The sequence below is a fragment of the Atractosteus spatula genome, unplaced genomic scaffold (assembly GCF_055471065.1).
Source record: "Atractosteus spatula isolate fAtrSpa1 unplaced genomic scaffold, fAtrSpa1.hap1 Scaffold_126, whole genome shotgun sequence".
In the NCBI taxonomy this organism is placed as follows: domain Eukaryota; kingdom Metazoa; phylum Chordata; class Actinopteri; order Semionotiformes; family Lepisosteidae; genus Atractosteus; species Atractosteus spatula.
The window spans coordinates 31,248-53,660 of NW_028296682.1; the positions used below are offsets into that span (position 1 = coordinate 31,248).

At 62.8% G+C, this 22,413-nt stretch overlaps 22 non-coding genes and 1 pseudogene across 22 annotated transcripts; all 23 read left to right on the plus strand.

The window, feature by feature from the left end:
- The first annotated feature begins 438 nt into the window (after nt 1-438).
- Nucleotides 439-629, plus strand: LOC148809516 (U2 spliceosomal RNA). Its single transcript, XR_016087431.1, has one exon. It is a non-coding gene; the product is annotated as a U2 spliceosomal RNA (small nuclear RNA).
- A 783-nt stretch (nt 630-1,412) lies between these two features.
- LOC148809517 (U2 spliceosomal RNA) lies at nt 1,413-1,603 on the plus strand. Its single transcript, XR_016087433.1, has one exon. It is a non-coding gene; the product is annotated as a U2 spliceosomal RNA (small nuclear RNA).
- A 769-nt stretch (nt 1,604-2,372) lies between these two features.
- On the plus strand, nt 2,373-2,563 carry LOC148809518 (U2 spliceosomal RNA). Its single transcript, XR_016087434.1, has one exon. It is a non-coding gene; the product is annotated as a U2 spliceosomal RNA (small nuclear RNA).
- Nucleotides 2,564-3,348: 785 nt separating this feature from the next.
- Nucleotides 3,349-3,539, plus strand: LOC148809519 (U2 spliceosomal RNA). Its single transcript, XR_016087435.1, has one exon. It is a non-coding gene; the product is annotated as a U2 spliceosomal RNA (small nuclear RNA).
- A 785-nt stretch (nt 3,540-4,324) lies between these two features.
- LOC148809520 (U2 spliceosomal RNA) lies at nt 4,325-4,515 on the plus strand. Its single transcript, XR_016087436.1, has one exon. It is a non-coding gene; the product is annotated as a U2 spliceosomal RNA (small nuclear RNA).
- A 767-nt stretch (nt 4,516-5,282) lies between these two features.
- LOC148809521 (U2 spliceosomal RNA) lies at nt 5,283-5,516 on the plus strand (annotated as a pseudogene).
- A 785-nt stretch (nt 5,517-6,301) lies between these two features.
- Nucleotides 6,302-6,492, plus strand: LOC148809522 (U2 spliceosomal RNA). The gene has a single exon (XR_016087437.1). It is a non-coding gene; the product is annotated as a U2 spliceosomal RNA (small nuclear RNA).
- Nucleotides 6,493-7,277: 785 nt separating this feature from the next.
- LOC148809523 (U2 spliceosomal RNA) lies at nt 7,278-7,468 on the plus strand. The gene has a single exon (XR_016087438.1). It is a non-coding gene; the product is annotated as a U2 spliceosomal RNA (small nuclear RNA).
- A 785-nt stretch (nt 7,469-8,253) lies between these two features.
- Nucleotides 8,254-8,444, plus strand: LOC148809524 (U2 spliceosomal RNA). Its single transcript, XR_016087439.1, has one exon. It is a non-coding gene; the product is annotated as a U2 spliceosomal RNA (small nuclear RNA).
- A 785-nt stretch (nt 8,445-9,229) lies between these two features.
- Nucleotides 9,230-9,420, plus strand: LOC148809525 (U2 spliceosomal RNA). The gene has a single exon (XR_016087440.1). It is a non-coding gene; the product is annotated as a U2 spliceosomal RNA (small nuclear RNA).
- Nucleotides 9,421-10,205: 785 nt separating this feature from the next.
- LOC148809526 (U2 spliceosomal RNA) lies at nt 10,206-10,396 on the plus strand. Its single transcript, XR_016087441.1, has one exon. It is a non-coding gene; the product is annotated as a U2 spliceosomal RNA (small nuclear RNA).
- A 785-nt stretch (nt 10,397-11,181) lies between these two features.
- On the plus strand, nt 11,182-11,372 carry LOC148809527 (U2 spliceosomal RNA). Its single transcript, XR_016087442.1, has one exon. It is a non-coding gene; the product is annotated as a U2 spliceosomal RNA (small nuclear RNA).
- Nucleotides 11,373-12,157: 785 nt separating this feature from the next.
- Nucleotides 12,158-12,348, plus strand: LOC148809528 (U2 spliceosomal RNA). The gene has a single exon (XR_016087444.1). It is a non-coding gene; the product is annotated as a U2 spliceosomal RNA (small nuclear RNA).
- A 785-nt stretch (nt 12,349-13,133) lies between these two features.
- On the plus strand, nt 13,134-13,324 carry LOC148809529 (U2 spliceosomal RNA). Its single transcript, XR_016087445.1, has one exon. It is a non-coding gene; the product is annotated as a U2 spliceosomal RNA (small nuclear RNA).
- A 785-nt stretch (nt 13,325-14,109) lies between these two features.
- LOC148809530 (U2 spliceosomal RNA) lies at nt 14,110-14,300 on the plus strand. The gene has a single exon (XR_016087446.1). It is a non-coding gene; the product is annotated as a U2 spliceosomal RNA (small nuclear RNA).
- A 785-nt stretch (nt 14,301-15,085) lies between these two features.
- On the plus strand, nt 15,086-15,276 carry LOC148809531 (U2 spliceosomal RNA). The gene has a single exon (XR_016087447.1). It is a non-coding gene; the product is annotated as a U2 spliceosomal RNA (small nuclear RNA).
- Nucleotides 15,277-16,061: 785 nt separating this feature from the next.
- Nucleotides 16,062-16,252, plus strand: LOC148809532 (U2 spliceosomal RNA). Its single transcript, XR_016087448.1, has one exon. It is a non-coding gene; the product is annotated as a U2 spliceosomal RNA (small nuclear RNA).
- A 784-nt stretch (nt 16,253-17,036) lies between these two features.
- On the plus strand, nt 17,037-17,227 carry LOC148809533 (U2 spliceosomal RNA). The gene has a single exon (XR_016087449.1). It is a non-coding gene; the product is annotated as a U2 spliceosomal RNA (small nuclear RNA).
- A 785-nt stretch (nt 17,228-18,012) lies between these two features.
- On the plus strand, nt 18,013-18,203 carry LOC148809534 (U2 spliceosomal RNA). Its single transcript, XR_016087450.1, has one exon. It is a non-coding gene; the product is annotated as a U2 spliceosomal RNA (small nuclear RNA).
- Nucleotides 18,204-18,988: 785 nt separating this feature from the next.
- On the plus strand, nt 18,989-19,179 carry LOC148809535 (U2 spliceosomal RNA). Its single transcript, XR_016087451.1, has one exon. It is a non-coding gene; the product is annotated as a U2 spliceosomal RNA (small nuclear RNA).
- Nucleotides 19,180-19,964: 785 nt separating this feature from the next.
- Nucleotides 19,965-20,155, plus strand: LOC148809536 (U2 spliceosomal RNA). The gene has a single exon (XR_016087452.1). It is a non-coding gene; the product is annotated as a U2 spliceosomal RNA (small nuclear RNA).
- A 785-nt stretch (nt 20,156-20,940) lies between these two features.
- LOC148809537 (U2 spliceosomal RNA) lies at nt 20,941-21,131 on the plus strand. Its single transcript, XR_016087453.1, has one exon. It is a non-coding gene; the product is annotated as a U2 spliceosomal RNA (small nuclear RNA).
- A 785-nt stretch (nt 21,132-21,916) lies between these two features.
- LOC148809538 (U2 spliceosomal RNA) lies at nt 21,917-22,107 on the plus strand. The gene has a single exon (XR_016087455.1). It is a non-coding gene; the product is annotated as a U2 spliceosomal RNA (small nuclear RNA).
- The last annotated feature ends 306 nt before the right edge of the window (nt 22,108-22,413 follow it).

Sequence of the window (22,413 nt, forward strand, 5' to 3'; positions counted from 1 at the left end):
CGGCCGTTTTCCCTCCAAAAAACTTAGTATATACACCTTTTCTTTCTTTTTTTCGGCAGGCAGGCAGGTGTGTGTGTGTCCCCGTCCCTCCCGAGAGAGCGCTGCCCCTTGCCTCTGCCCGCAGGTGCCGACGGTCCGCTTTCGCTTGCAGCTCACTCGGCACGGCTGCTGCTGGTGGGAGGGGCCTAAGCTAAGGAGGCCGGCCGGCTGGCGCCCCCCGCGGCTGCGGTCGTTGTCGGGCCGTTGACAGGAGATCAAAGAGCAGGGCCCCCGCCCGGGACTGGCGGGCAGGCAGGCGAGCAAGCAGGCAGGCAAGAGAGGGGGAGAGCGGAGTCCGGGCGGCCGGCAGCCGCGTGCGGACCGGGCTCCAGAGGCGTCGGCCTGCGCCGCTGCGCGCCAGCCGGACGCCCGCGCGCCCGCCCAAGGCCGGCGTCGGGCATCGCTTCTCGGCCTTTTGGCTAAGATCAAGTGTAGTATCTGTTCTTATCAGTTTAATATCTGATACGTCCCCCATCGGGGGACCACATATTAAACGGATTTTTGGAACAGGGAGCTGGATCAGGAGCTTGCTCCGTCCTCTCCACGCATCGGCCCGGTATTGCAGCGCCTCCGGGAACGGTGCACTACCTTCTCTCAGCGGTGAAAAGACAGACGTAGCTAGCAAGCAAGCGAGGTGGACCGGAGCTCCTTCCTCTCCGGTCTCGTCTCTCGTCCATCTGTGTGTCTCTGTGTCTCTCTCTCTCCCCCTCCCCGTTCCCGTGCTCCCTCCGTGCACTTTCCCGCGCCTCGACTCTCTCGGCAAGCAGGCCGGCCCCCTTTTCGGCTCCCGTGCGTTTTCCCTCCAAAAAACTTAGTTTTTTCCTCCTTTTTCCAGGGAGGCAGGCGTGGCTTGTGTGTGTGTGTGTGTGTGTGTGTGTGTGTGTGTGTGTGTGTGTGTGTGTCCCCGTCCTTGCAGGCGGGCCCCTTTCGACAGCCGGCCGTTTTCCCTCCAAAAAACTTAGTATATACACCTTTTCTTTCTTTTTTTCGGCAGGCAGGCAGGTGTGTGTGTGTCCCCGTCCCTCCCGAGAGAGCGCTGCCCCTTGCCTCTGCCCGCAGGTGCCGACGGTCCGCTTTCGCTTGCAGCTCACTCGGCACGGCTGCTGCTGGTGGGAGGGGCCTAAGCTAAGGAGGCCGGCCGGCTGGCGCCCCCCGCGGCTGCGGTCGTTGTCGGGCCGTTGACAGGAGATCAAAGAGCAGGGCCCCCGCCCGGGACTGGCGGGCAGGCAGGCGAGCAAGCAGGCAGGCAAGAGAGGGGGAGAGCGGAGTCCGGGCGGCCGGCAGCCGCGTGCGGACCGGGCTCCAGAGGCGTCGGCCTGCGCCGCTGCGCGCCAGCCGGACGCCCGCGCGCCCGCCCAAGGCCGGCGTCGGGCATCGCTTCTCGGCCTTTTGGCTAAGATCAAGTGTAGTATCTGTTCTTATCAGTTTAATATCTGATACGTCCCCCATCGGGGGACCACATATTAAACGGATTTTTGGAACAGGGAGCTGGATCAGGAGCTTGCTCCGTCCTCTCCACGCATCGGCCCGGTATTGCAGCGCCTCCGGGAACGGTGCACTACCTTCTCTCAGCGGTGAAAAGACAGACGTAGCTAGCAAGCAAGCGAGGTGGACCGGAGCTCCTTCCTCTCCGGTCTCGTCTCTCGTCCATCTGTGTGTCTCTGTGTCTCTCTCTCTCCCCCTCCCCGTTCCCGTGCTCCCTCCGTGCACTTTCCCGCGCCTCGACTCTCTCGGCAAGCAGGCCGGCCCCCTTTTCGGCTCCCGTGCGTTTTCCCTCCAAAAAACTTAGTTTTTTCCTCCTTTTTCCAGGGAGGCAGGCGTGGCTTGTGTGTGTGTGTGTGTGTGTGTGTGTGTGTGTGTGTCCCCGTCCTTGCAGGCGGGCCCCTTTCGACAGCCGGCCGTTTTCCCTCCAAAAAACTTAGTATATACACCTTTTCTTTCTTTTTTTCGGCAGGCAGGCAGGTGTGTGTGTGTCCCCGTCCCTCCCGAGAGAGCGCTGCCCCTTGCCTCTGCCCGCAGGTGCCGACGGTCCGCTTTCGCTTGCAGCTCACTCGGCACGGCTGCTGCTGGTGGGAGGGGCCTAAGCTAAGGAGGCCGGCCGGCTGGCGCCCCCCGCGGCTGCGGTCGTTGTCGGGCCGTTGACAGGAGATCAAAGAGCAGGGCCCCCGCCCGGGACTGGCGGGCAGGCAGGCGAGCAAGCAGGCAGGCAAGAGAGGGGGAGAGCGGAGTCCGGGCGGCCGGCAGCCGCGTGCGGACCGGGCTCCAGAGGCGTCGGCCTGCGCCGCTGCGCGCCAGCCGGACGCCCGCGCGCCCGCCCAAGGCCGGCGTCGGGCATCGCTTCTCGGCCTTTTGGCTAAGATCAAGTGTAGTATCTGTTCTTATCAGTTTAATATCTGATACGTCCCCCATCGGGGGACCACATATTAAACGGATTTTTGGAACAGGGAGCTGGATCAGGAGCTTGCTCCGTCCTCTCCACGCATCGGCCCGGTATTGCAGCGCCTCCGGGAACGGTGCACTACCTTCTCTCAGCGGTGAAAAGACAGACGTAGCTAGCAAGCAAGCGAGGTGGACCGGAGCTCCTTCCTCTCCGGTCTCGTCTCTCGTCCATCTGTGTGTCTCTGTGTCTCTCTCTCTCCCCCTCCCCGTTCCCGTGCTCCCTCCGTGCACTTTCCCGCGCCTCGACTCTCTCGGCAAGCAGGCCGGCCCCCTTTTCGGCTCCCGTGCGTTTTCCCTCCAAAAAACTTAGTTTTTTCCTCCTTTTTCCAGGGAGGCAGGCGTGGCTTGTGTGTGTGTGTGTGTGTGTGTGTGTGTGTGTGTGTGTGTGTGTGTGTGTGTCCCCGTCCTTGCAGGCGGGCCCCTTTCGACAGCCGGCCGTTTTCCCTCCAAAAAACTTAGTATATACACCTTTTCTTTCTTTTTTTCGGCAGGCAGGCAGGTGTGTGTGTGTCCCCGTCCCTCCCGAGAGAGCGCTGCCCCTTGCCTCTGCCCGCAGGTGCCGACGGTCCGCTTTCGCTTGCAGCTCACTCGGCACGGCTGCTGCTGGTGGGAGGGGCCTAAGCTAAGGAGGCCGGCCGGCTGGCGCCCCCCGCGGCTGCGGTCGTTGTCGGGCCGTTGACAGGAGATCAAAGAGCAGGGCCCCCGCCCGGGACTGGCGGGCAGGCAGGCGAGCAAGCAGGCAGGCAAGAGAGGGGGAGAGCGGAGTCCGGGCGGCCGGCAGCCGCGTGCGGACCGGGCTCCAGAGGCGTCGGCCTGCGCCGCTGCGCGCCAGCCGGACGCCCGCGCGCCCGCCCAAGGCCGGCGTCGGGCATCGCTTCTCGGCCTTTTGGCTAAGATCAAGTGTAGTATCTGTTCTTATCAGTTTAATATCTGATACGTCCCCCATCGGGGGACCACATATTAAACGGATTTTTGGAACAGGGAGCTGGATCAGGAGCTTGCTCCGTCCTCTCCACGCATCGGCCCGGTATTGCAGCGCCTCCGGGAACGGTGCACTACCTTCTCTCAGCGGTGAAAAGACAGACGTAGCTAGCAAGCAAGCGAGGTGGACCGGAGCTCCTTCCTCTCCGGTCTCGTCTCTCGTCCATCTGTGTGTCTCTGTGTCTCTCTCTCTCCCCCTCCCCGTTCCCGTGCTCCCTCCGTGCACTTTCCCGCGCCTCGACTCTCTCGGCAAGCAGGCCGGCCCCCTTTTCGGCTCCCGTGCGTTTTCCCTCCAAAAAACTTAGTTTTTTCCTCCTTTTTCCAGGGAGGCAGGCGTGGCTTGTGTGTGTGTGTGTGTGTGTGTGTGTGTGTGTGTGTGTGTGTGTGTGTGTGTCCCCGTCCTTGCAGGCGGGCCCCTTTCGACAGCCGGCCGTTTTCCCTCCAAAAAACTTAGTATATACACCTTTTCTTTCTTTTTTTCGGCAGGCAGGCAGGTGTGTGTGTGTCCCCGTCCCTCCCGAGAGAGCGCTGCCCCTTGCCTCTGCCCGCAGGTGCCGACGGTCCGCTTTCGCTTGCAGCTCACTCGGCACGGCTGCTGCTGGTGGGAGGGGCCTAAGCTAAGGAGGCCGGCCGGCTGGCGCCCCCCGCGGCTGCGGTCGTTGTCGGGCCGTTGACAGGAGATCAAAGAGCAGGGCCCCCGCCCGGGACTGGCGGGCAGGCAGGCGAGCAAGCAGGCAGGCAAGAGAGGGGGAGAGCGGAGTCCGGGCGGCCGGCAGCCGCGTGCGGACCGGGCTCCAGAGGCGTCGGCCTGCGCCGCTGCGCGCCAGCCGGACGCCCGCGCGCCCGCCCAAGGCCGGCGTCGGGCATCGCTTCTCGGCCTTTTGGCTAAGATCAAGTGTAGTATCTGTTCTTATCAGTTTAATATCTGATACGTCCCCCATCGGGGGACCACATATTAAACGGATTTTTGGAACAGGGAGCTGGATCAGGAGCTTGCTCCGTCCTCTCCACGCATCGGCCCGGTATTGCAGCGCCTCCGGGAACGGTGCACTACCTTCTCTCAGCGGTGAAAAGACAGACGTAGCTAGCAAGCAAGCGAGGTGGACCGGAGCTCCTTCCTCTCCGGTCTCGTCTCTCGTCCATCTGTGTGTCTCTGTGTCTCTCTCTCTCCCCCTCCCCGTTCCCGTGCTCCCTCCGTGCACTTTCCCGCGCCTCGACTCTCTCGGCAAGCAGGCCGGCCCCCTTTTCGGCTCCCGTGCGTTTTCCCTCCAAAAAACTTAGTTTTTTCCTCCTTTTTCCAGGGAGGCAGGCGTGGCTTGTGTGTGTGTGTGTGTGTGTGTGTGTGTGTGTGTCCCCGTCCTTGCAGGCGGGCCCCTTTCGACAGCCGGCCGTTTTCCCTCCAAAAAACTTAGTATATACACCTTTTCTTTCTTTTTTTCGGCAGGCAGGCAGGTGTGTGTGTGTCCCCGTCCCTCCCGAGAGAGCGCTGCCCCTTGCCTCTGCCCGCAGGTGCCGACGGTCCGCTTTCGCTTGCAGCTCACTCGGCACGGCTGCTGCTGGTGGGAGGGGCCTAAGCTAAGGAGGCCGGCCGGCTGGCGCCCCCCGCGGCTGCGGTCGTTGTCGGGCCGTTGACAGGAGATCAAAGAGCAGGGCCCCCGCCCGGGACTGGCGGGCAGGCAGGCGAGCAAGCAGGCAGGCAAGAGAGGGGGAGAGCGGAGTCCGGGCGGCCGGCAGCCGCGTGCGGACCGGGCTCCAGAGGCGTCGGCCTGCGCCGCTGCGCGCCAGCCGGACGCCCGCGCGCCCGCCCAAGGCCGGCGTCGGGCATCGCTTCTCGGCCTTTTGGCTAAGATCAAGTGTAGTATCTGTTCTTATCAGTTTAATATCTGATACGTCCCCCATCGGGGGACCACATATTAAACGGATTATCTGATACGTCCCCCATCGGGGGACCACATATTAAACGGATTTTTGGAACAGGGAGCTGGATCAGGAGCTTGCTCCGTCCTCTCCACGCATCGGCCCGGTATTGCAGCGCCTCCGGGAACGGTGCACTACCTTCTCTCAGCGGTGAAAAGACAGACGTAGCTAGCAAGCAAGCGAGGTGGACCGGAGCTCCTTCCTCTCCGGTCTCGTCTCTCGTCCATCTGTGTGTCTCTGTGTCTCTCTCTCTCCCCCTCCCCGTTCCCGTGCTCCCTCCGTGCACTTTCCCGCGCCTCGACTCTCTCGGCAAGCAGGCCGGCCCCCTTTTCGGCTCCCGTGCGTTTTCCCTCCAAAAAACTTAGTTTTTTCCTCCTTTTTCCAGGGAGGCAGGCGTGGCTTGTGTGTGTGTGTGTGTGTGTGTGTGTGTGTGTGTGTGTGTGTGTGTGTGTGTCCCCGTCCTTGCAGGCGGGCCCCTTTCGACAGCCGGCCGTTTTCCCTCCAAAAAACTTAGTATATACACCTTTTCTTTCTTTTTTTCGGCAGGCAGGCAGGTGTGTGTGTGTCCCCGTCCCTCCCGAGAGAGCGCTGCCCCTTGCCTCTGCCCGCAGGTGCCGACGGTCCGCTTTCGCTTGCAGCTCACTCGGCACGGCTGCTGCTGGTGGGAGGGGCCTAAGCTAAGGAGGCCGGCCGGCTGGCGCCCCCCGCGGCTGCGGTCGTTGTCGGGCCGTTGACAGGAGATCAAAGAGCAGGGCCCCCGCCCGGGACTGGCGGGCAGGCAGGCGAGCAAGCAGGCAGGCAAGAGAGGGGGAGAGCGGAGTCCGGGCGGCCGGCAGCCGCGTGCGGACCGGGCTCCAGAGGCGTCGGCCTGCGCCGCTGCGCGCCAGCCGGACGCCCGCGCGCCCGCCCAAGGCCGGCGTCGGGCATCGCTTCTCGGCCTTTTGGCTAAGATCAAGTGTAGTATCTGTTCTTATCAGTTTAATATCTGATACGTCCCCCATCGGGGGACCACATATTAAACGGATTTTTGGAACAGGGAGCTGGATCAGGAGCTTGCTCCGTCCTCTCCACGCATCGGCCCGGTATTGCAGCGCCTCCGGGAACGGTGCACTACCTTCTCTCAGCGGTGAAAAGACAGACGTAGCTAGCAAGCAAGCGAGGTGGACCGGAGCTCCTTCCTCTCCGGTCTCGTCTCTCGTCCATCTGTGTGTCTCTGTGTCTCTCTCTCTCCCCCTCCCCGTTCCCGTGCTCCCTCCGTGCACTTTCCCGCGCCTCGACTCTCTCGGCAAGCAGGCCGGCCCCCTTTTCGGCTCCCGTGCGTTTTCCCTCCAAAAAACTTAGTTTTTTCCTCCTTTTTCCAGGGAGGCAGGCGTGGCTTGTGTGTGTGTGTGTGTGTGTGTGTGTGTGTGTGTGTGTGTGTGTGTGTGTGTCCCCGTCCTTGCAGGCGGGCCCCTTTCGACAGCCGGCCGTTTTCCCTCCAAAAAACTTAGTATATACACCTTTTCTTTCTTTTTTTCGGCAGGCAGGCAGGTGTGTGTGTGTCCCCGTCCCTCCCGAGAGAGCGCTGCCCCTTGCCTCTGCCCGCAGGTGCCGACGGTCCGCTTTCGCTTGCAGCTCACTCGGCACGGCTGCTGCTGGTGGGAGGGGCCTAAGCTAAGGAGGCCGGCCGGCTGGCGCCCCCCGCGGCTGCGGTCGTTGTCGGGCCGTTGACAGGAGATCAAAGAGCAGGGCCCCCGCCCGGGACTGGCGGGCAGGCAGGCGAGCAAGCAGGCAGGCAAGAGAGGGGGAGAGCGGAGTCCGGGCGGCCGGCAGCCGCGTGCGGACCGGGCTCCAGAGGCGTCGGCCTGCGCCGCTGCGCGCCAGCCGGACGCCCGCGCGCCCGCCCAAGGCCGGCGTCGGGCATCGCTTCTCGGCCTTTTGGCTAAGATCAAGTGTAGTATCTGTTCTTATCAGTTTAATATCTGATACGTCCCCCATCGGGGGACCACATATTAAACGGATTTTTGGAACAGGGAGCTGGATCAGGAGCTTGCTCCGTCCTCTCCACGCATCGGCCCGGTATTGCAGCGCCTCCGGGAACGGTGCACTACCTTCTCTCAGCGGTGAAAAGACAGACGTAGCTAGCAAGCAAGCGAGGTGGACCGGAGCTCCTTCCTCTCCGGTCTCGTCTCTCGTCCATCTGTGTGTCTCTGTGTCTCTCTCTCTCCCCCTCCCCGTTCCCGTGCTCCCTCCGTGCACTTTCCCGCGCCTCGACTCTCTCGGCAAGCAGGCCGGCCCCCTTTTCGGCTCCCGTGCGTTTTCCCTCCAAAAAACTTAGTTTTTTCCTCCTTTTTCCAGGGAGGCAGGCGTGGCTTGTGTGTGTGTGTGTGTGTGTGTGTGTGTGTGTGTGTGTGTGTGTGTGTGTGTCCCCGTCCTTGCAGGCGGGCCCCTTTCGACAGCCGGCCGTTTTCCCTCCAAAAAACTTAGTATATACACCTTTTCTTTCTTTTTTTCGGCAGGCAGGCAGGTGTGTGTGTGTCCCCGTCCCTCCCGAGAGAGCGCTGCCCCTTGCCTCTGCCCGCAGGTGCCGACGGTCCGCTTTCGCTTGCAGCTCACTCGGCACGGCTGCTGCTGGTGGGAGGGGCCTAAGCTAAGGAGGCCGGCCGGCTGGCGCCCCCCGCGGCTGCGGTCGTTGTCGGGCCGTTGACAGGAGATCAAAGAGCAGGGCCCCCGCCCGGGACTGGCGGGCAGGCAGGCGAGCAAGCAGGCAGGCAAGAGAGGGGGAGAGCGGAGTCCGGGCGGCCGGCAGCCGCGTGCGGACCGGGCTCCAGAGGCGTCGGCCTGCGCCGCTGCGCGCCAGCCGGACGCCCGCGCGCCCGCCCAAGGCCGGCGTCGGGCATCGCTTCTCGGCCTTTTGGCTAAGATCAAGTGTAGTATCTGTTCTTATCAGTTTAATATCTGATACGTCCCCCATCGGGGGACCACATATTAAACGGATTTTTGGAACAGGGAGCTGGATCAGGAGCTTGCTCCGTCCTCTCCACGCATCGGCCCGGTATTGCAGCGCCTCCGGGAACGGTGCACTACCTTCTCTCAGCGGTGAAAAGACAGACGTAGCTAGCAAGCAAGCGAGGTGGACCGGAGCTCCTTCCTCTCCGGTCTCGTCTCTCGTCCATCTGTGTGTCTCTGTGTCTCTCTCTCTCCCCCTCCCCGTTCCCGTGCTCCCTCCGTGCACTTTCCCGCGCCTCGACTCTCTCGGCAAGCAGGCCGGCCCCCTTTTCGGCTCCCGTGCGTTTTCCCTCCAAAAAACTTAGTTTTTTCCTCCTTTTTCCAGGGAGGCAGGCGTGGCTTGTGTGTGTGTGTGTGTGTGTGTGTGTGTGTGTGTGTGTGTGTGTGTGTGTGTCCCCGTCCTTGCAGGCGGGCCCCTTTCGACAGCCGGCCGTTTTCCCTCCAAAAAACTTAGTATATACACCTTTTCTTTCTTTTTTTCGGCAGGCAGGCAGGTGTGTGTGTGTCCCCGTCCCTCCCGAGAGAGCGCTGCCCCTTGCCTCTGCCCGCAGGTGCCGACGGTCCGCTTTCGCTTGCAGCTCACTCGGCACGGCTGCTGCTGGTGGGAGGGGCCTAAGCTAAGGAGGCCGGCCGGCTGGCGCCCCCCGCGGCTGCGGTCGTTGTCGGGCCGTTGACAGGAGATCAAAGAGCAGGGCCCCCGCCCGGGACTGGCGGGCAGGCAGGCGAGCAAGCAGGCAGGCAAGAGAGGGGGAGAGCGGAGTCCGGGCGGCCGGCAGCCGCGTGCGGACCGGGCTCCAGAGGCGTCGGCCTGCGCCGCTGCGCGCCAGCCGGACGCCCGCGCGCCCGCCCAAGGCCGGCGTCGGGCATCGCTTCTCGGCCTTTTGGCTAAGATCAAGTGTAGTATCTGTTCTTATCAGTTTAATATCTGATACGTCCCCCATCGGGGGACCACATATTAAACGGATTTTTGGAACAGGGAGCTGGATCAGGAGCTTGCTCCGTCCTCTCCACGCATCGGCCCGGTATTGCAGCGCCTCCGGGAACGGTGCACTACCTTCTCTCAGCGGTGAAAAGACAGACGTAGCTAGCAAGCAAGCGAGGTGGACCGGAGCTCCTTCCTCTCCGGTCTCGTCTCTCGTCCATCTGTGTGTCTCTGTGTCTCTCTCTCTCCCCCTCCCCGTTCCCGTGCTCCCTCCGTGCACTTTCCCGCGCCTCGACTCTCTCGGCAAGCAGGCCGGCCCCCTTTTCGGCTCCCGTGCGTTTTCCCTCCAAAAAACTTAGTTTTTTCCTCCTTTTTCCAGGGAGGCAGGCGTGGCTTGTGTGTGTGTGTGTGTGTGTGTGTGTGTGTGTGTGTGTGTGTGTGTGTGTGTCCCCGTCCTTGCAGGCGGGCCCCTTTCGACAGCCGGCCGTTTTCCCTCCAAAAAACTTAGTATATACACCTTTTCTTTCTTTTTTTCGGCAGGCAGGCAGGTGTGTGTGTGTCCCCGTCCCTCCCGAGAGAGCGCTGCCCCTTGCCTCTGCCCGCAGGTGCCGACGGTCCGCTTTCGCTTGCAGCTCACTCGGCACGGCTGCTGCTGGTGGGAGGGGCCTAAGCTAAGGAGGCCGGCCGGCTGGCGCCCCCCGCGGCTGCGGTCGTTGTCGGGCCGTTGACAGGAGATCAAAGAGCAGGGCCCCCGCCCGGGACTGGCGGGCAGGCAGGCGAGCAAGCAGGCAGGCAAGAGAGGGGGAGAGCGGAGTCCGGGCGGCCGGCAGCCGCGTGCGGACCGGGCTCCAGAGGCGTCGGCCTGCGCCGCTGCGCGCCAGCCGGACGCCCGCGCGCCCGCCCAAGGCCGGCGTCGGGCATCGCTTCTCGGCCTTTTGGCTAAGATCAAGTGTAGTATCTGTTCTTATCAGTTTAATATCTGATACGTCCCCCATCGGGGGACCACATATTAAACGGATTTTTGGAACAGGGAGCTGGATCAGGAGCTTGCTCCGTCCTCTCCACGCATCGGCCCGGTATTGCAGCGCCTCCGGGAACGGTGCACTACCTTCTCTCAGCGGTGAAAAGACAGACGTAGCTAGCAAGCAAGCGAGGTGGACCGGAGCTCCTTCCTCTCCGGTCTCGTCTCTCGTCCATCTGTGTGTCTCTGTGTCTCTCTCTCTCCCCCTCCCCGTTCCCGTGCTCCCTCCGTGCACTTTCCCGCGCCTCGACTCTCTCGGCAAGCAGGCCGGCCCCCTTTTCGGCTCCCGTGCGTTTTCCCTCCAAAAAACTTAGTTTTTTCCTCCTTTTTCCAGGGAGGCAGGCGTGGCTTGTGTGTGTGTGTGTGTGTGTGTGTGTGTGTGTGTGTGTGTGTGTGTGTGTGTCCCCGTCCTTGCAGGCGGGCCCCTTTCGACAGCCGGCCGTTTTCCCTCCAAAAAACTTAGTATATACACCTTTTCTTTCTTTTTTTCGGCAGGCAGGCAGGTGTGTGTGTGTCCCCGTCCCTCCCGAGAGAGCGCTGCCCCTTGCCTCTGCCCGCAGGTGCCGACGGTCCGCTTTCGCTTGCAGCTCACTCGGCACGGCTGCTGCTGGTGGGAGGGGCCTAAGCTAAGGAGGCCGGCCGGCTGGCGCCCCCCGCGGCTGCGGTCGTTGTCGGGCCGTTGACAGGAGATCAAAGAGCAGGGCCCCCGCCCGGGACTGGCGGGCAGGCAGGCGAGCAAGCAGGCAGGCAAGAGAGGGGGAGAGCGGAGTCCGGGCGGCCGGCAGCCGCGTGCGGACCGGGCTCCAGAGGCGTCGGCCTGCGCCGCTGCGCGCCAGCCGGACGCCCGCGCGCCCGCCCAAGGCCGGCGTCGGGCATCGCTTCTCGGCCTTTTGGCTAAGATCAAGTGTAGTATCTGTTCTTATCAGTTTAATATCTGATACGTCCCCCATCGGGGGACCACATATTAAACGGATTTTTGGAACAGGGAGCTGGATCAGGAGCTTGCTCCGTCCTCTCCACGCATCGGCCCGGTATTGCAGCGCCTCCGGGAACGGTGCACTACCTTCTCTCAGCGGTGAAAAGACAGACGTAGCTAGCAAGCAAGCGAGGTGGACCGGAGCTCCTTCCTCTCCGGTCTCGTCTCTCGTCCATCTGTGTGTCTCTGTGTCTCTCTCTCTCCCCCTCCCCGTTCCCGTGCTCCCTCCGTGCACTTTCCCGCGCCTCGACTCTCTCGGCAAGCAGGCCGGCCCCCTTTTCGGCTCCCGTGCGTTTTCCCTCCAAAAAACTTAGTTTTTTCCTCCTTTTTCCAGGGAGGCAGGCGTGGCTTGTGTGTGTGTGTGTGTGTGTGTGTGTGTGTGTGTGTGTGTGTGTGTGTGTGTCCCCGTCCTTGCAGGCGGGCCCCTTTCGACAGCCGGCCGTTTTCCCTCCAAAAAACTTAGTATATACACCTTTTCTTTCTTTTTTTCGGCAGGCAGGCAGGTGTGTGTGTGTCCCCGTCCCTCCCGAGAGAGCGCTGCCCCTTGCCTCTGCCCGCAGGTGCCGACGGTCCGCTTTCGCTTGCAGCTCACTCGGCACGGCTGCTGCTGGTGGGAGGGGCCTAAGCTAAGGAGGCCGGCCGGCTGGCGCCCCCCGCGGCTGCGGTCGTTGTCGGGCCGTTGACAGGAGATCAAAGAGCAGGGCCCCCGCCCGGGACTGGCGGGCAGGCAGGCGAGCAAGCAGGCAGGCAAGAGAGGGGGAGAGCGGAGTCCGGGCGGCCGGCAGCCGCGTGCGGACCGGGCTCCAGAGGCGTCGGCCTGCGCCGCTGCGCGCCAGCCGGACGCCCGCGCGCCCGCCCAAGGCCGGCGTCGGGCATCGCTTCTCGGCCTTTTGGCTAAGATCAAGTGTAGTATCTGTTCTTATCAGTTTAATATCTGATACGTCCCCCATCGGGGGACCACATATTAAACGGATTTTTGGAACAGGGAGCTGGATCAGGAGCTTGCTCCGTCCTCTCCACGCATCGGCCCGGTATTGCAGCGCCTCCGGGAACGGTGCACTACCTTCTCTCAGCGGTGAAAAGACAGACGTAGCTAGCAAGCAAGCGAGGTGGACCGGAGCTCCTTCCTCTCCGGTCTCGTCTCTCGTCCATCTGTGTGTCTCTGTGTCTCTCTCTCTCCCCCTCCCCGTTCCCGTGCTCCCTCCGTGCACTTTCCCGCGCCTCGACTCTCTCGGCAAGCAGGCCGGCCCCCTTTTCGGCTCCCGTGCGTTTTCCCTCCAAAAAACTTAGTTTTTTCCTCCTTTTTCCAGGGAGGCAGGCGTGGCTTGTGTGTGTGTGTGTGTGTGTGTGTGTGTGTGTGTGTGTGTGTGTGTGTGTGTCCCCGTCCTTGCAGGCGGGCCCCTTTCGACAGCCGGCCGTTTTCCCTCCAAAAAACTTAGTATATACACCTTTTCTTTCTTTTTTTCGGCAGGCAGGCAGGTGTGTGTGTGTCCCCGTCCCTCCCGAGAGAGCGCTGCCCCTTGCCTCTGCCCGCAGGTGCCGACGGTCCGCTTTCGCTTGCAGCTCACTCGGCACGGCTGCTGCTGGTGGGAGGGGCCTAAGCTAAGGAGGCCGGCCGGCTGGCGCCCCCCGCGGCTGCGGTCGTTGTCGGGCCGTTGACAGGAGATCAAAGAGCAGGGCCCCCGCCCGGGACTGGCGGGCAGGCAGGCGAGCAAGCAGGCAGGCAAGAGAGGGGGAGAGCGGAGTCCGGGCGGCCGGCAGCCGCGTGCGGACCGGGCTCCAGAGGCGTCGGCCTGCGCCGCTGCGCGCCAGCCGGACGCCCGCGCGCCCGCCCAAGGCCGGCGTCGGGCATCGCTTCTCGGCCTTTTGGCTAAGATCAAGTGTAGTATCTGTTCTTATCAGTTTAATATCTGATACGTCCCCCATCGGGGGACCACATATTAAACGGATTTTTGGAACAGGGAGCTGGATCAGGAGCTTGCTCCGTCCTCTCCACGCATCGGCCCGGTATTGCAGCGCCTCCGGGAACGGTGCACTACCTTCTCTCAGCGGTGAAAAGACAGACGTAGCTAGCAAGCAAGCGAGGTGGACCGGAGCTCCTTCCTCTCCGGTCTCGTCTCTCGTCCATCTGTGTGTCTCTGTGTCTCTCTCTCTCCCCCTCCCCGTTCCCGTGCTCCCTCCGTGCACTTTCCCGCGCCTCGACTCTCTCGGCAAGCAGGCCGGCCCCCTTTTCGGCTCCCGTGCGTTTTCCCTCCAAAAAACTTAGTTTTTTCCTCCTTTTTCCAGGGAGGCAGGCGTGGCTTGTGTGTGTGTGTGTGTGTGTGTGTGTGTGTGTGTGTGTGTGTGTGTGTGTGTCCCCGTCCTTGCAGGCGGGCCCCTTTCGACAGCCGGCCGTTTTCCCTCCAAAAAACTTAGTATATACACCTTTTCTTTCTTTTTTTCGGCAGGCAGGCAGGTGTGTGTGTGTCCCCGTCCCTCCCGAGAGAGCGCTGCCCCTTGCCTCTGCCCGCAGGTGCCGACGGTCCGCTTTCGCTTGCAGCTCACTCGGCACGGCTGCTGCTGGTGGGAGGGGCCTAAGCTAAGGAGGCCGGCCGGCTGGCGCCCCCCGCGGCTGCGGTCGTTGTCGGGCCGTTGACAGGAGATCAAAGAGCAGGGCCCCCGCCCGGGACTGGCGGGCAGGCAGGCGAGCAAGCAGGCAGGCAAGAGAGGGGGAGAGCGGAGTCCGGGCGGCCGGCAGCCGCGTGCGGACCGGGCTCCAGAGGCGTCGGCCTGCGCCGCTGCGCGCCAGCCGGACGCCCGCGCGCCCGCCCAAGGCCGGCGTCGGGCATCGCTTCTCGGCCTTTTGGCTAAGATCAAGTGTAGTATCTGTTCTTATCAGTTTAATATCTGATACGTCCCCCATCGGGGGACCACATATTAAACGGATTTTTGGAACAGGGAGCTGGATCAGGAGCTTGCTCCGTCCTCTCCACGCATCGGCCCGGTATTGCAGCGCCTCCGGGAACGGTGCACTACCTTCTCTCAGCGGTGAAAAGACAGACGTAGCTAGCAAGCAAGCGAGGTGGACCGGAGCTCCTTCCTCTCCGGTCTCGTCTCTCGTCCATCTGTGTGTCTCTGTGTCTCTCTCTCTCCCCCTCCCCGTTCCCGTGCTCCCTCCGTGCACTTTCCCGCGCCTCGACTCTCTCGGCAAGCAGGCCGGCCCCCTTTTCGGCTCCCGTGCGTTTTCCCTCCAAAAAACTTAGTTTTTTCCTCCTTTTTCCAGGGAGGCAGGCGTGGCTTGTGTGTGTGTGTGTGTGTGTGTGTGTGTGTGTGTGTGTGTGTGTGTGTGTGTCCCCGTCCTTGCAGGCGGGCCCCTTTCGACAGCCGGCCGTTTTCCCTCCAAAAAACTTAGTATATACACCTTTTCTTTCTTTTTTTCGGCAGGCAGGCAGGTGTGTGTGTGTCCCCGTCCCTCCCGAGAGAGCGCTGCCCCTTGCCTCTGCCCGCAGGTGCCGACGGTCCGCTTTCGCTTGCAGCTCACTCGGCACGGCTGCTGCTGGTGGGAGGGGCCTAAGCTAAGGAGGCCGGCCGGCTGGCGCCCCCCGCGGCTGCGGTCGTTGTCGGGCCGTTGACAGGAGATCAAAGAGCAGGGCCCCCGCCCGGGACTGGCGGGCAGGCAGGCGAGCAAGCAGGCAGGCAAGAGAGGGGGAGAGCGGAGTCCGGGCGGCCGGCAGCCGCGTGCGGACCGGGCTCCAGAGGCGTCGGCCTGCGCCGCTGCGCGCCAGCCGGACGCCCGCGCGCCCGCCCAAGGCCGGCGTCGGGCATCGCTTCTCGGCCTTTTGGCTAAGATCAAGTGTAGTATCTGTTCTTATCAGTTTAATATCTGATACGTCCCCCATCGGGGGACCACATATTAAACGGATTTTTGGAACAGGGAGCTGGATCAGGAGCTTGCTCCGTCCTCTCCACGCATCGGCCCGGTATTGCAGCGCCTCCGGGAACGGTGCACTACCTTCTCTCAGCGGTGAAAAGACAGACGTAGCTAGCAAGCAAGCGAGGTGGACCGGAGCTCCTTCCTCTCCGGTCTCGTCTCTCGTCCATCTGTGTGTCTCTGTGTCTCTCTCTCTCCCCCTCCCCGTTCCCGTGCTCCCTCCGTGCACTTTCCCGCGCCTCGACTCTCTCGGCAAGCAGGCCGGCCCCCTTTTCGGCTCCCGTGCGTTTTCCCTCCAAAAAACTTAGTTTTTTCCTCCTTTTTCCAGGGAGGCAGGCGTGGCTTGTGTGTGTGTGTGTGTGTGTGTGTGTGTGTGTGTGTGTGTGTGTGTGTGTGTCCCCGTCCTTGCAGGCGGGCCCCTTTCGACAGCCGGCCGTTTTCCCTCCAAAAAACTTAGTATATACACCTTTTCTTTCTTTTTTTCGGCAGGCAGGCAGGTGTGTGTGTGTCCCCGTCCCTCCCGAGAGAGCGCTGCCCCTTGCCTCTGCCCGCAGGTGCCGACGGTCCGCTTTCGCTTGCAGCTCACTCGGCACGGCTGCTGCTGGTGGGAGGGGCCTAAGCTAAGGAGGCCGGCCGGCTGGCGCCCCCCGCGGCTGCGGTCGTTGTCGGGCCGTTGACAGGAGATCAAAGAGCAGGGCCCCCGCCCGGGACTGGCGGGCAGGCAGGCGAGCAAGCAGGCAGGCAAGAGAGGGGGAGAGCGGAGTCCGGGCGGCCGGCAGCCGCGTGCGGACCGGGCTCCAGAGGCGTCGGCCTGCGCCGCTGCGCGCCAGCCGGACGCCCGCGCGCCCGCCCAAGGCCGGCGTCGGGCATCGCTTCTCGGCCTTTTGGCTAAGATCAAGTGTAGTATCTGTTCTTATCAGTTTAATATCTGATACGTCCCCCATCGGGGGACCACATATTAAACGGATTTTTGGAACAGGGAGCTGGATCAGGAGCTTGCTCCGTCCTCTCCACGCATCGGCCCGGTATTGCAGCGCCTCCGGGAACGGTGCACTACCTTCTCTCAGCGGTGAAAAGACAGACGTAGCTAGCAAGCAAGCGAGGTGGACCGGAGCTCCTTCCTCTCCGGTCTCGTCTCTCGTCCATCTGTGTGTCTCTGTGTCTCTCTCTCTCCCCCTCCCCGTTCCCGTGCTCCCTCCGTGCACTTTCCCGCGCCTCGACTCTCTCGGCAAGCAGGCCGGCCCCCTTTTCGGCTCCCGTGCGTTTTCCCTCCAAAAAACTTAGTTTTTTCCTCCTTTTTCCAGGGAGGCAGGCGTGGCTTGTGTGTGTGTGTGTGTGTGTGTGTGTGTGTGTGTGTGTGTGTGTGTGTGTGCCCCGTCCTTGCAGGCGGGCCCCTTTCGACAGCCGGCCGTTTTCCCTCCAAAAAACTTAGTATATACACCTTTTCTTTCTTTTTTTCGGCAGGCAGGCAGGTGTGTGTGTGTCCCCGTCCCTCCCGAGAGAGCGCTGCCCCTTGCCTCTGCCCGCAGGTGCCGACGGTCCGCTTTCGCTTGCAGCTCACTCGGCACGGCTGCTGCTGGTGGGAGGGGCCTAAGCTAAGGAGGCCGGCCGGCTGGCGCCCCCCGCGGCTGCGGTCGTTGTCGGGCCGTTGACAGGAGATCAAAGAGCAGGGCCCCCGCCCGGGACTGGCGGGCAGGCAGGCGAGCAAGCAGGCAGGCAAGAGAGGGGGAGAGCGGAGTCCGGGCGGCCGGCAGCCGCGTGCGGACCGGGCTCCAGAGGCGTCGGCCTGCGCCGCTGCGCGCCAGCCGGACGCCCGCGCGCCCGCCCAAGGCCGGCGTCGGGCATCGCTTCTCGGCCTTTTGGCTAAGATCAAGTGTAGTATCTGTTCTTATCAGTTTAATATCTGATACGTCCCCCATCGGGGGACCACATATTAAACGGATTTTTGGAACAGGGAGCTGGATCAGGAGCTTGCTCCGTCCTCTCCACGCATCGGCCCGGTATTGCAGCGCCTCCGGGAACGGTGCACTACCTTCTCTCAGCGGTGAAAAGACAGACGTAGCTAGCAAGCAAGCGAGGTGGACCGGAGCTCCTTCCTCTCCGGTCTCGTCTCTCGTCCATCTGTGTGTCTCTGTGTCTCTCTCTCTCCCCCTCCCCGTTCCCGTGCTCCCTCCGTGCACTTTCCCGCGCCTCGACTCTCTCGGCAAGCAGGCCGGCCCCCTTTTCGGCTCCCGTGCGTTTTCCCTCCAAAAAACTTAGTTTTTTCCTCCTTTTTCCAGGGAGGCAGGCGTGGCTTGTGTGTGTGTGTGTGTGTGTGTGTGTGTGTGTGTGTGTGTGTGTGTGTGTGTCCCCGTCCTTGCAGGCGGGCCCCTTTCGACAGCCGGCCGTTTTCCCTCCAAAAAACTTAGTATATACACCTTTTCTTTCTTTTTTTCGGCAGGCAGGCAGGTGTGTGTGTGTCCCCGTCCCTCCCGAGAGAGCGCTGCCCCTTGCCTCTGCCCGCAGGTGCCGACGGTCCGCTTTCGCTTGCAGCTCACTCGGCACGGCTGCTGCTGGTGGGAGGGGCCTAAGCTAAGGAGGCCGGCCGGCTGGCGCCCCCCGCGGCTGCGGTCGTTGTCGGGCCGTTGACAGGAGATCAAAGAGCAGGGCCCCCGCCCGGGACTGGCGGGCAGGCAGGCGAGCAAGCAGGCAGGCAAGAGAGGGGGAGAGCGGAGTCCGGGCGGCCGGCAGCCGCGTGCGGACCGGGCTCCAGAGGCGTCGGCCTGCGCCGCTGCGCGCCAGCCGGACGCCCGCGCGCCCGCCCAAGGCCGGCGTCGGGCATCGCTTCTCGGCCTTTTGGCTAAGATCAAGTGTAGTATCTGTTCTTATCAGTTTAATATCTGATACGTCCCCCATCGGGGGACCACATATTAAACGGATTTTTGGAACAGGGAGCTGGATCAGGAGCTTGCTCCGTCCTCTCCACGCATCGGCCCGGTATTGCAGCGCCTCCGGGAACGGTGCACTACCTTCTCTCAGCGGTGAAAAGACAGACGTAGCTAGCAAGCAAGCGAGGTGGACCGGAGCTCCTTCCTCTCCGGTCTCGTCTCTCGTCCATCTGTGTGTCTCTGTGTCTCTCTCTCTCCCCCTCCCCGTTCCCGTGCTCCCTCCGTGCACTTTCCCGCGCCTCGACTCTCTCGGCAAGCAGGCCGGCCCCCTTTTCGGCTCCCGTGCGTTTTCCCTCCAAAAAACTTAGTTTTTTCCTCCTTTTTCCAGGGAGGCAGGCGTGGCTTGTGTGTGTGTGTGTGTGTGTGTGTGTGTGTGTGTGTGTGTGTGTGTGTGTGTCCCCGTCCTTGCAGGCGGGCCCCTTTCGACAGCCGGCCGTTTTCCCTCCAAAAAACTTAGTATATACACCTTTTCTTTCTTTTTTTCGGCAGGCAGGCAGGTGTGTGTGTGTCCCCGTCCCTCCCGAGAGAGCGCTGCCCCTTGCCTCTGCCCGCAGGTGCCGACGGTCCGCTTTCGCTTGCAGCTCACTCGGCACGGCTGCTGCTGGTGGGAGGGGCCTAAGCTAAGGAGGCCGGCCGGCTGGCGCCCCCCGCGGCTGCGGTCGTTGTCGGGCCGTTGACAGGAGATCAAAGAGCAGGGCCCCCGCCCGGGACTGGCGGGCAGGCAGGCGAGCAAGCAGGCAGGCAAGAGAGGGGGAGAGCGGAGTCCGGGCGGCCGGCAGCCGCGTGCGGACCGGGCTCCAGAGGCGTCGGCCTGCGCCGCTGCGCGCCAGCCGGACGCCCGCGCGCCCGCCCAAGGCCGGCGTCGGGCATCGCTTCTCGGCCTTTTGGCTAAGATCAAGTGTAGTATCTGTTCTTATCAGTTTAATATCTGATACGTCCCCCATCGGGGGACCACATATTAAACGGATTTTTGGAACAGGGAGCTGGATCAGGAGCTTGCTCCGTCCTCTCCACGCATCGGCCCGGTATTGCAGCGCCTCCGGGAACGGTGCACTACCTTCTCTCAGCGGTGAAAAGACAGACGTAGCTAGCAAGCAAGCGAGGTGGACCGGAGCTCCTTCCTCTCCGGTCTCGTCTCTCGTCCATCTGTGTGTCTCTGTGTCTCTCTCTCTCCCCCTCCCCGTTCCCGTGCTCCCTCCGTGCACTTTCCCGCGCCTCGACTCTCTCGGCAAGCAGGCCGGCCCCCTTTTCGGCTCCCGTGCGTTTTCCCTCCAAAAAACTTAGTTTTTTCCTCCTTTTTCCAGGGAGGCAGGCGTGGCTTGTGTGTGTGTGTGTGTGTGTGTGTGTGTGTGTGTGTGTGTGTGTGTGTGTGTCCCCGTCCTTGCAGGCGGGCCCCTTTCGACAGCCGGCCGTTTTCCCTCCAAAAAACTTAGTATATACACCTTTTCTTTCTTTTTTTCGGCAGGCAGGCAGGTGTGTGTGTGTCCCCGTCCCTCCCGAGAGAGCGCTGCCCCTTGCCTCTGCCCGCAGGTGCCGACGGTCCGCTTTCGCTTGCAGCTCACTCGGCACGGCTGCTGCTGGTGGGAGGGGCCTAAGCTAAGGAGGCCGGCCGGCTGGCGCCCCCCGCGGCTGCGGTCGTTGTCGGGCCGTTGACAGGAGATCAAAGAGCAGGGCCCCCGCCCGGGACTGGCGGGCAGGCAGGCGAGCAAGCAGGCAGGCAAGAGAGGGGGAGAGCGGAGTCCGGGCGGCCGGCAGCCGCGTGCGGACCGGGCTCCAGAGGCGTCGGCCTGCGCCGCTGCGCGCCAGCCGGACGCCCGCGCGCCCGCCCAAGGCCGGCGTCGGGCATCGCTTCTCGGCCTTTTGGCTAAGATCAAGTGTAGTATCTGTTCTTATCAGTTTAATATCTGATACGTCCCCCATCGGGGGACCACATATTAAACGGATTTTTGGAACAGGGAGCTGGATCAGGAGCTTGCTCCGTCCTCTCCACGCATCGGCCCGGTATTGCAGCGCCTCCGGGAACGGTGCACTACCTTCTCTCAGCGGTGAAAAGACAGACGTAGCTAGCAAGCAAGCGAGGTGGACCGGAGCTCCTTCCTCTCCGGTCTCGTCTCTCGTCCATCTGTGTGTCTCTGTGTCTCTCTCTCTCCCCCTCCCCGTTCCCGTGCTCCCTCCGTGCACTTTCCCGCGCCTCGACTCTCTCGGCAAGCAGGCCGGCCCCCTTTTCGGCTCCCGTGCGTTTTCCCTCCAAAAAACTTAGTTTTTTCCTCCTTTTTCCAGGGAGGCAGGCGTGGCTTGTGTGTGTGTGTGTGTGTGTGTGTGTGTGTGTGTGTGTGTGTGTGTGTGTGTCCCCGTCCTTGCAGGCGGGCCCCTTTCGACAGCCGGCCGTTTTCCCTCCAAAAAACTTAGTATATACACCTTTTCTTTCTTTTTTTCGGCAGGCAGGCAGGTGTGTGTGTGTCCCCGTCCCTCCCGAGAGAGCGCTGCCCCTTGCCTCTGCCCGCAGGTGCCGACGGTCCGCTTTCGCTTGCAGCTCACTCGGCACGGCTGCTGCTGGTGGGAGGGGCCTAAGCTAAGGAGGCCGGCCGGCTGGCGCCCCCCGCGGCTGCGGTCGTTGTCGGGCCGTTGACAGGAGATCAAAGAGCAGGGCCCCCGCCCGGGACTGGCGGGCAGGCAGGCGAGCAAGCAGGCAGGCAAGAGAGGGGGAGAGCGGAGTCCGGGCGGCCGGCAGCCGCGTGCGGACCGGGCTCCAGAGGCGTCGGCCTGCGCCGCTGCGCGCCAGCCGGACGCCCGCGCGCCCGCCCAAGGCCGGCGTCGGGCATCGCTTCTCGGCCTTTTGGCTAAGATCAAGTGTAGTATCTGTTCTTATCAGTTTAATATCTGATACGTCCCCCATCGGGGGACCACATATTAAACGGATTTTTGGAACAGGGAGCTGGATCAGGAGCTTGCTCCGTCCTCTCCACGCATCGGCCCGGTATTGCAGCGCCTCCGGGAACGGTGCACTACCTTCTCTCAGCGGTGAAAAGACAGACGTAGCTAGCAAGCAAGCGAGGTGGACCGGAGCTCCTTCCTCTCCGGTCTCGTCTCTCGTCCATCTGTGTGTCTCTGTGTCTCTCTCTCTCCCCCTCCCCGTTCCCGTGCTCCCTCCGTGCACTTTCCCGCGCCTCGACTCTCTCGGCAAGCAGGCCGGCCCCCTTTTCGGCTCCCGTGCGTTTTCCCTCCAAAAAACTTAGTTTTTTCCTCCTTTTTCCAGGGAGGCAGGCGTGGCTTGTGTGTGTGTGTGTGTGTGTGTGTGTGTGTGTGTGTGTGTGTGTGTGTGTGTCCCCGTCCTTGCAGGCGGGCCCCTTTCGACAGCCGGCCGTTTTCCCTCCAAAAAACTTAGTATATACACCTTTTCTTTCTTTTTTTCGGCAGGCAGGCAGGTGTGTGTGTGTCCCCGTCCCTCCCGAGAGAGCGCTGCCCCTTGCCTCTGCCCGCAGGTGCCGACGGTCCGCTTTCGCTTGCAGCTCACTCGGCACGGCTGCTGCTGGTGGGAGGGGCCTAAGCTAAGGAGGCCGGCCGGCTGGCGCCCCCCGCGGCTGCGGTCGTTGTCGGGCCGTTGACAGGAGATCAAAGAGCAGGGCCCCCGCCCGGGACTGGCGGGCAGGCAGGCGAGCAAGCAGGCAGGCAAGAGAGGGGGAGAGCGGAGTCCGGGCGGCCGGCAGCCGCGTGCGGACCGGGCTCCAGAGGCGTCGGCCTGCGCCGCTGCGCGCCAGCCGGACGCCCGCGCGCCCGCCCAAGGCCGGCGTCGGGCATCGCTTCTCGGCCTTTTGGCTAAGATCAAGTGTAGTATCTGTTCTTATCAGTTTAATATCTGATACGTCCCCCATCGGGGGACCACATATTAAACGGATTTTTGGAACAGGGAGCTGGATCAGGAGCTTGCTCCGTCCTCTCCACGCATCGGCCCGGTATTGCAGCGCCTCCGGGAACGGTGCACTACCTTCTCTCAGCGGTGAAAAGACAGACGTAGCTAGCAAGCAAGCGAGGTGGACCGGAGCTCCTTCCTCTCCGGTCTCGTCTCTCGTCCATCTGTGTGTCTCTGTGTCTCTCTCTCTCCCCCTCCCCGTTCCCGTGCTCCCTCCGTGCACTTTCCCGCGCCTCGACTCTCTCGGCAAGCAGGCCGGCCCCCTTTTCGGCTCCCGTGCGTTTTCCCTCCAAAAAACTTAGTTTTTTCCTCCTTTTTCCAGGGAGGCAGGCGTGGCTTGTGTGTGTGTGTGTGTGTGTGTGTGTGTGTGTGTGTGTGTGTGT